The following is a 9,056-nucleotide window of genomic DNA, read 5'->3' as shown; positions in this document are numbered from 1 at the left end:
ACATCTGCGCATCGTTCTCCAACGTCTCAGAGATCATAAGCTGTATGCAAAATTTTCCAAGTGCGAATTCTGGCTGGACACAGTCAAGTTTTTGGGTCACACTATATCCAATGAAGGCATCTCAGTTGATCCCGGTAAAGTACAGGAAGTGATGGACTGGAAACCACCTACTTCAGTTCATCAGATCCGCAGTTTTCTCGGCTTGGCGGGGTATTACCACAGATTTATTCCGGATTTCTCCCGAATTGCTAAGCCCATGACAGAACTACTAAGGAAGGATGTCAAATTTAAATGGAATTGAAAGTGCGATGAAGCATTCCATACGTTGAGAGCACATCTAACCACTGCACCAGTCTTGGCTCAACCTGACAACAATAAACCCTACGACGTTTATTGTGATGCTTCAGGTACTGGTCTTGGTTGTGTTCTAATGCAAGACAATCGGGTTATAGCATATGCTTCCCGCGCTCTTCGGCCACACAAGCTAAATTATCCCACTCATGATCTTGAGCTAGCCGCAGTTATTCATGCTCTCAAGCTTTGGAGACATTATCTTATGGGCACTCATTGCAATATCTACACCGACCATAAGAGTCTCAAATACATTTTCACTCAAAGTGAGCTGAATATGAGGCAACGAAGATGGCTGGAATTAATCAAAGATTACGACCTAGAAGTTCATTATCATCCGGGCAAGGCTAATGTTGTAGCCGATGCGCTCAGTCGCAAGGTTCACTGCAATTGCCTTTCAGTGGAGTCGTATAATGACACATTGTGTGCTGAAATGCAAAAGCTGAAATTAGAAATCATTCCTCAGGGCTCTTTGAATCATATTTCGGTGGAACCGACACTCTATGACAAGGTCATCATGGCACAATTACACGACAAAAGTGTTGGTATCATCAAGCAGCAAGTAGTAGAAGGTGAAAATAAATACAAGTGTTTTCGAGTGGACCATAAAGGAATTTTGTGGTTCGAGGATCGCCTAGTCGTTCCAAAGAATCATGAGCTGCGGAAACAAATCCTGGACGAAGCACATCTCTCTAAATTCTCTATTCATCCGGGTAGCACCAAGATGTACCAAGATCTAAAACAAAATTTTTGGTGGACCCGCATGAAGAGAGAGATTGCTAAATATGTCGCAGAGTGTGACACCTGTCAGAGAGTGAAAGCTAGTCACTTGAAGGTTGCTGGAACTCTCCAACTGCTGCCAATTCCGTCTTGGAAATGGGAAGATATCAGCATGGACTTCATAGTGGGTTTACCAAATACTTCTCAGCATCATGATTCCATATGGGTCATTGTTGATAGGCTCACAAAGACCGCTCATTTTATTCCAGTGCATACGGAATATCGAGCCAAGAAATATGCTGAAATCTATATTGATCGGATTGTCTGTCTACACGGTATCCCCAAAACGATTATCTCGGATCGTGGTCCTCAGTTTGTGGCAAGGTTTTGGGAGCAACTCCAAGAAGCACTCGGAACCAAGTTAATTCGAAGCTCAGCTTACCATCCACAGACTGACGGCCAGACCGAAAGGGTGAATCAAATTCTTGAGATATGCTTCGAGCATGTGTCATCCACTATGACAAGAACTGGGACAAGTGTTTATCCTTGGCTGAGTTTTCTTATAACAACAGCTATCAGGCCAGTCTGAAGATGGCACCATTTGAGGTCTTGTATGGTCCACGGTGTCGAACCCCTTTGAGTTGGTCCCAGACTGGGGAACGTCAATTATTTGGACCCGAATTAGTGGTCAAGGCTGAGGAGAAAGTAAAAATAGTACAAGCTAATCTCCGAGCAGCCCAGTCTCGGCAAAAGAGTTATTTTGATAAAAGAAGGGATCCTCTGAAGTTCATGGTTGGTAACCACGTCTATTTACGAGTGTCCCCAACTCGAGGCGTTCAACGTTTCGGAGTCAGGGGTAAGCTAGCACCTCGCTATGTCGGGCCATATGAAATCATTGAAGAATGTGGACCCGTGGCTTATCGTTTGCGACTTCCTTCCTGACTCGCGGCCGTCCATAATGTTTTCCACATATCCCAACTCAAGAAATGTGTTCGAGTTCCTACGGAAATCATTGATCAACAAGAAATTTTAGTGGAGCCTGATCTCTCATATACCGAATATCCACTCAGAATTCTGGATCAAAAAGAGAGAGGTACTCGTTAAAAGGTGGTAAAAATGTATAAAATTCAGTGGTCTCATCACACTGAAGAAGAAGCCACCTGGGAGACGGAAGATTATCTTAATCGACATTATCCAGGTTTTCTTAGCTCCACCACAGGTATATCATTTTCCCTACCTCAATCCAATCATCCAATCTCGGGACGAGATTCTTTTTAAGGGGGGTAGGTTGTGACACCTCTGGTGTCAGTACATTTAAATACAATCAATGTACCTTAGTCAAACTAAAAAGAAAAATTTGGGAAATTTAATTCAAAAGAGAAAGGGGCAAATAAAGGACAATCATATAAAACAAATTAAAGGAAAAAGAAAAAGGAGTGAAAAGCTAATCAAAATTTTAATTCAAAAATGTGCACAAAATTTTAGTTGGCTCATGAGAGGTGTTTCAATTGACATGTGCTCAATTGAACTTCAGCCAAAATCAAGTCAAAAACTGAATAAAATTAAAGTCCTTTTGTGCAAATATGCAAATGTACCAATAGTTCAAAATGTGAGTTTCAAATGAAAATTTGCATAACACGAAAGTTGTAGATCTTGAAAAGTTATGCAAAAGTGGTATTCAACACTTTTTCATTTGAGCCCTCTAAATAGGAGATAATTTTAGTTTACCGAGGGGTCCCTGGATTTTCAGAAATCACAAATATGCCCTTATCTCCATCTCTCCCTCCCCCGGCCTGCTCGGTTCGCGCCGCCCGCCGTACGCCGCCGGTGGACTTCGTCCACCGCGCGCCCGCGGCCAAATGGACCCGGGGAGAACCCCCAGCGCCACCTGGCCCGCCCCTTGGCGCCCTCCCACGCCCACACGCGTCCCAGGCCGCTCCCCGAGCCGCCACGATACCCCCCGCCATGCGCCGCGCCGCCCGCTCGCCGTCGACTCGCCCAGGGCCAAATCTACAGCCCCCAATCGCTACTCCCCTCGCCCAGGAGCTTCTTGGCCTATAAGAACCCCCAGAGCCCCGCCATTGCGCGCCTTCTCCTCCTTCTTCCTCCTCCCGCCGCTCCGCCATGGCCGCCAAGATCCAGCTCGCGCGGACCATCTAACCCTGCATTGGCCCCTCCGACCACCGCAGCAGCTTCGCCACCTCCTAGTTAAGCTCCACGCGTGCGGAATCAAACCCAAACCTACTCCCAACGCCGTTCCCCTTTTGCGCCGCCGCCGGCGAGCTCGGGCTAACCGCGGACCGGCCAGCTCCGAAGGAGACCGAGCCCGACAGCTACCCCAGGAGCATCCAGAAGCTCCCGCCGTGCTCGTGCGCTCCCTGTTCCCCTACCCCGAGCCCTCCTTCACCTCCAGTGCCGGCGAACCGAACAACCGACCCGCCATCGACGCCGACGAGCTCGAATCCGTGCATCCCACCCTCGAACGCCGACCAGGGTAGGTGTTCCTCGATCCTTTCTTTCCCACGCGCCTCCCCGTGGTAGCCCCGGTAAGCCCTGCACCGCAGAACACCACCGGCAAGATGCCATGGCGGAGAAGGCCGGCGAAGGACCCGGTTGTAAATACTTTTCTTTGTTCAAGGGTGTTTCTGCAAGTTTTCCAGTGTATATCAGTGAACTTCTAAAATGCAAAACAAATCACAAAAAAATCAGAAAAATGTAAACTCAACTGATCTGAAATCCTTGCAACAAGATCTACAATTTTTGTAACATTCACATTTGCATAAACTCAACCGATTTTAATCTGGAAAAAAGAATAAGAAAACCACCTTATGTGTGTTCAGGAAGTTCTACTCAGCAAATGATCTTGATTTTTGGATATGTTATCAATAATGGAATCTTAAGATCACAGTAAAAATATGACGCCCAACCAAAACAGATATCATGTTGGAACAATCAAGATTCTCTAATCTGTTGTTAGCTTTCGTGATTTAATTCTGGACAATATGAACATGAACTTGCTCTGGAATTTTTACTGCATGCATGTGCCACTGAATCCCTGATAATACTAAATTTTGAAATTTCTTAAAGTTCATTTGCTATATACCATGATTTATGCTCGTTTAATCAACTTAATTCTTCATATATAGTTCTTATGCTCAGAAAAATCTATATTTATTTCTGGAGTCTCTTTTTATCCCTGTGTTCCTGTCTAAAAATTTTAAGCTTCTGTTACTGAGTTTTGCTTTGCTGAATAATCATGCTTAGCATCTTAGGGCTAGATTTACTATTTTTGTTCTGAGTAATCCACAATGTTTTTGATCATGATTTTTGGGCATGATATTTCTTAGAGTATGTTCTATCTGTAATAAAAAGGTCATATGCAGTACTTTTTAAATTCACCTTGAGGGATTTATGCTAATTCATGTTAAGTTAAATGCATAACTAATTTATCTGGTGGTTAATAAGCTTGATAATTTTTATGGAACATGTTTAGCTCTTGAGTAGGCTCTGGTAAAAATTTGAGAACCATATCCCTAGGAAAAACTTTCTGTAGATTTAATCTTTGTTAATGGCTTGCTGTTTTTATTCTTTTTATCATCTCTGCTGTATAAGCATATAAAATCTGGAAAAATTTCAGTGCTGAGTATATGATTTGAAGTTGTTCCCATAAAATTTGTTGCACCATAACCCATGTGGAACATTGTGTACAAAAAGATGAAGCAACTAGAGTAATCCTTTTGCATGAATAGTTATAGTTTGTGCTCTTTGGTAGATGCTGAAATTTCTACCATGAATGTTCAAGTTATGATTTGAGTTACTTTAGGGTTTCATCACCAGATCTTTAGTAGTTTTGTGGTTATGAAATAATGAAGGCATGCTATGTTTTAATGTGGGAAAAACAAACCAAACCCCCCACTCATTCATGAAGAAATGTAGTTAGGTTTACTACTCTATAATTGACTGCCCATGAAATGAAAAGTAAAACCATCACTAAATCAACTTTGTTGAACTACAACTTTATCGTGAAGGAAAGAAATTGTTATCCATGAATAACTCATAATCTTGCATGGCATATAGAAACGGTTAATCTCGCGGACGGTGACTACGAGTTGGTGCCCGCGGACTCTCGTGCGGATCAGGAGGTCTCCTTGAACTGTACTAACTTGTCTCAAGACCTGGGCCAAGCCCCAGAAGCTTTTCTGCCTGACAGTGCCCAAGAAGGCAAGCCCCGGAGCATAATCCCACTATCTTCCGAATTATCTTTCAGCTATCTATCTATTAATGTATTGTAATGTTTTGTTTTCGACATTTAAGTTTTCTAGGCGTTGATCGAAAACCGTAGATGCATGACCTCTAGGAACCTATGTTTGATACCGGGTCTTTATCGACTAGATGCCATGCTAAATAGGTACGGTAGAAGTCGAGTGGTTTCCTGCCTCTCGCGAGCAAATAGGATTTGTACTGACTTTAATTCCTGTTGAAATGTAAGGACAACGGGCGGGGTTGTATAGTTGTGATACCCCGCTGGTGTAGTCAAAAATGGCTAAGGTCGTGGTGTGTGGCTCATTTCGTTAAGCGTTTGAAAGTACTAGCCACATACCGAGAAATATGGTAATCGGTAAGCTTAAGTACCTGATTGGACCGGCGAGTGGAACGATCTCGCACCCTCCTGGTAGAAGTAGGGTTTATATTTTTGTCGCGACGTACGGGTGCAGAGTGGTCGGACTCTGTAGTCGGGGAGGGTGTGCCGGATCCACGGACTGGAAAGAAAGGGGAAAAGTAGTGTGGGCGGGAGTGAAGTCGATCCCCATGCGTGTGGTCTAGGTTCCCCTGGCCAGGTTGAAATCCGATTCAGAATCGTCCGCCTCTCACGGCATGAGATTGCTTAATGCTTTCGGTCACACAGAGTAACAAGTGGAACCAATATTGATAATATTGTTGTATGATTAAATGTATGCTCTACCATGCTTGGGTAGAGATAGTTGCAAATTAGAATGGTTAATCTAACTAGAAGATGGCTAATTAAAATCTGAAAATAAGGATCAACTCTTAGTGGCATTTTTGGCAATCAAACCCCACAAACCAAAAAGCCTTGCATGTCTAGTTATCGGACTATGATATATCCGGAGACGGGTCAGTCTTGCTGAGTATTAGTATACTCAGCCTTGCTTGTGGCACTGTTTTTCAGGTACTAACTTTGAGGATCTGTTTGCAAGTCTTACTTGGCCGTGTACTCTGCCTCCGGGTTGGTCTGTCGAGTGGGATGGTCCTTCAGCTAGTGCTAATCACCCTCCCGCTGAGTGATGCATTCGTACGGGCTTTATCGATGCGTCACGTTATCTCGCTAGTTATCTTTTACTGCTTCCGCTGAACCATGAAACTTGAATAATTGAGTAGATGGAACTCTGTAGTACCTTACTATTCTGAACATGGTTTGTAATAAATTTCTTTTCCGCTGCAATCACTCTGAGATGTATGAAATGTTCTGTGTTGTAATCTCTGGGCTCACCTTCGTGTGAGTGTTGTCTGCTGATCCTGGAATAGCGTGGCTTTTATCGAGGCTTCACTCGAGGAACTACCGGTGAGTGCCAATTTGGGTCAAAGTTGCTTAGCAACAAAGATCAGTGTACCCGGGCCCAGTAGTTTTGGGTGGTTCCGCCACAGAACCGACCTCAAGGGGCTATAAAAGGGGCCTCCCACCACACTCAACACACACCACTTGCAAGCCTCTCTCTCTACACTCTCTTGTGACTTGTACTCCTTAGGGTAGTGGAGCTAGGCTAGTACTTCATCTCCTTTGTGAATCCAGTCGTCCTCGGGGTCGGCAAGCAATCCTCGGCCTCTGGTATGGCTTTGTATTCCCACTTTCTCTATATTATTCATTCAGAGTTCATTCTTGGTTATCTTGCTATGTTCGTAACTTGCTTTACCAAGTTATTCATAGTTGCATGCTTAGACCAGATGATCTGGGTAAGGATATCGGTTCGTTGTGCTTTCGGGCTTGCCTTAGCATCTTACCTGTCCATCCGAAGGGTGGGGGACCTGGGGGTGCTAGGGTAGTGACCTCATATAAGGGAATGGTGCCCGGGTATGCGGGATCCTTGGGATATGATGGTGCTCCACGGTGTGACTAGGGTATACCGCAGGTCGTGACAGTCCTGTCGGTCCACCGGGAAGCTGCTTCTCGGTTAGCGTACTCCCCGATGTTCGGGTACGGTGTAGGAGTTCATGCAAAGATGAAACGGGGCTGGATGTTCTCCAGTGCGGATCATTCTCCCCGATGTCCCTAATTTCCCGGCACCTGTAGCTCTAAGCAATGTGGCTAACATAACTTATCTGCAAACATGAATAGTATACTAGGAATCTTTGCCTATGCTCCCACTAACCTTAGGATTGCTTGTTTATTCTTTATTCATGAGAGTTGGTTATTCTGTGTGTGTCACATTACCCCTGATTATCCTTTATTTATCACTTACCCCTGTATAGTTAGTGGTCTTCATCTTGCTCATACGTGTCATGGTTATGTAACTAAGTAAATACACTTTACACAACCTAGCCATCCCTTGGGAAAATATAAATAACGATACCCTGAATACTTCCGGGTGAAATGCTACAACGGTATATCTGTGTGCTTGCGGATCCATCTGTAAACGTTAAGACATACCACACGGCATCTTCGAGGCACCGTTGCTAGGAACTAACCACTCCTAGTGATGACGCTAAGTAATGCCAACAAGCATTTCTGGCGCCGTTGCCGGGGACTAACCACTCCTAGTGATGACGCTAAGAAATACCAACAAGCATTTCTGGCGTCGTTGCCGGGGATGGCACTAGGTGTAAAGTTATTTACTAAAGTACATAAATATGGCAATATAAGTAAGAGATAGCTTCTGCTTATACAGGCTAATGTGTTTATCTTTTTGTTTTCTCCTGATTGGATGAAAATAGGGTAGTGTATGTCTGGTTTCTCCTTGCCGATAAATTTTGTTGAAAATCCCGAGAAGCTCGTGAGAAGGGTCCGACCTCGCATCGTCCCTCCTCCAATCTCGCAGTCGACAAGAGAGCCAGCTTCCCAAGCACCATCAATCACTGAACTCATGGCTGAGAAGCCTCTCCGCGACATCTCCATCCCCTCAGCTGCCAATGTGGCAACTGGACCCAATGTTGATGTTGGGGACATGAACTTTGAACTGAAGTCCAGCCTCATAAACATGGTGCAGACTAGCCCATTCTGTGGCAAGCCGAACGAGGACGCCAACGCCCATCTCCAGAATTTTCTGGAGCTCTACAAGACCGTAACCATACGGGGCATTACAGCTAACGCCATCAGGCTCTGGCTGTTTCCTTTGTCCCTCCCGGGGAAAGAGAAACAGTGGTTTTATCAGAACAAGGAAGCCGTCAGCACGTGGGACAAATGTTCCACGGCGTTCCTCGCCAAATTCTTCCCGTTGGGCAAAACCAATGCCCTGCGTGGAAGAATTTCAAGTTTCCAGCAGACAGGGATGGAATCCAACCCAGAAGCTTGGGAGAGGTTGCAAGAATATATACTTGCCTGTCCTCATCATGGGATCGACGAGTGGCTCGTGCTCCAAAGCTTCTACAACAGGCTAATGACAACATCCAGAGCCCGCCTTGATGCTGCTACTGGAGGAGCATATCTCGATCTCACCATTGCCAAGGCTATGACCTTAATCAAGAAGATGGTCTCCAATCAAGGCTGGAACGAGGAGCATTCCCAGCCCAGAACCAAAGGCGGAATGCATACCGTCAAGGAGACGGACATGCTTGCCGCCAAGCTGGACCTCCTAATGAAGAAGCTTGACGAAGGGAATCGGCAATAAAAGCTTGTTCCCGTTCAAGCCATGAACTCGTACTTTACGTGCGAGGTTTGTGGTGATGGTGGACACTCAGGGAATGACTACCCCGAGACCCATGAAGATGCAGCCTACATTAACAACAACAACACCGGGTTTCGTCCACAAGGA

At 45.1% G+C, this 9,056-nt stretch overlaps 1 non-coding gene across 1 annotated transcript; it reads right to left on the bottom strand.

Annotated features, from left to right (window-relative positions):
- Positions 1 to 8,534: 8,534 nt before the first annotated feature.
- On the bottom strand, positions 8,535 to 8,641 carry LOC120680361. Its single transcript, XR_005677629.1, has one exon. It is a non-coding gene; the product is annotated as a small nucleolar RNA R71 (small nucleolar RNA).
- Positions 8,642 to 9,056: the final 415 nt, after the last annotated feature.

Source organism: Panicum virgatum, chromosome 6N, assembly GCF_016808335.1.
Source record: "Panicum virgatum strain AP13 chromosome 6N, P.virgatum_v5, whole genome shotgun sequence".
Classification (NCBI taxonomy): Eukaryota; Viridiplantae; Streptophyta; class Magnoliopsida; order Poales; family Poaceae; genus Panicum; species Panicum virgatum.
The sequence above is the reverse complement of the archived record's forward strand: the minus strand, read 5'-3'. Positions and strand labels throughout refer to the sequence as shown.